Genomic DNA, 587 nt, shown 5'->3' with positions numbered 1-587 from the left:
TCTTCAATCTATCTATCTTTCTTGATCCTATCCACCTATCCGTCTTTGTCTATCATGATGTCTCTCACGCGTCTTTCAATCTCTCTACATCCCACATCATCTACTTCTTCACTGTCCTTGTATCTAGCTGTACCCTATCATATAGATCTGTATATGTCCGTATGCATAGACGTCTATCTCTCTAGAGAGAGAGGGAGAGGCTATGTACGAGTGGCCGTCCCCGTGGCATAGTATATGGCTGGCTCGTTCATGACGGAATGACGTCGATGGACTGCATGCATCACGATGCTCCGGGCGGTTTGTTTTGTGTCCCTATCTTTTCTTTAGAGAGAAAACGTCCCAGAATCTTAAGGATTATGTGCACCCAGTTGGCGCACAGATTTCCGCAAGTGAGTCTAGGGGCTCGTGTCTGAGAAAATTCTTTCTCTCTCTTCTCTAAGGAAAGGCCGAAAGAAAAGAACCGACACTTCAACTTCCACGGAGACACAACGACTCTTGTGAACAGACTAAGATGCTGCTCTTCTCTACTTAGAAAGAAGTCAGCAGGACAGACAAGAAGAAATTAAGAGAGAGAGACAGAGAGACAG

General features: G+C 45.3%; 1 protein-coding gene across 1 annotated transcript in view; it reads left to right on the top strand.

Annotated features, from left to right (window-relative positions):
• Nucleotides 1–328: 328 nt before the first annotated feature.
• CSUI_004290 (uncharacterized protein) overlaps nucleotides 329–587 on the top strand; it is a gene marked incomplete at its 3' end in the record, with an annotated part of 2,339 nt that continues 2,080 nt past the window's right edge. Inside the window, exon 1 of the mRNA XM_068064483.1 lies at nucleotides 329–389. The remainder of the gene's footprint in view (nucleotides 390–587) is intronic.

Source organism: Cystoisospora suis (assembly GCF_002600585.1).
Source record: "Cystoisospora suis strain Wien I chromosome Unknown contig_1975, whole genome shotgun sequence".
NCBI classification, from domain to species: domain Eukaryota; phylum Apicomplexa; class Conoidasida; order Eucoccidiorida; family Sarcocystidae; genus Cystoisospora; species Cystoisospora suis.
The sequence above is the reverse complement of the archived record's forward strand: the minus strand, read 5'-3'. Positions and strand labels throughout refer to the sequence as shown.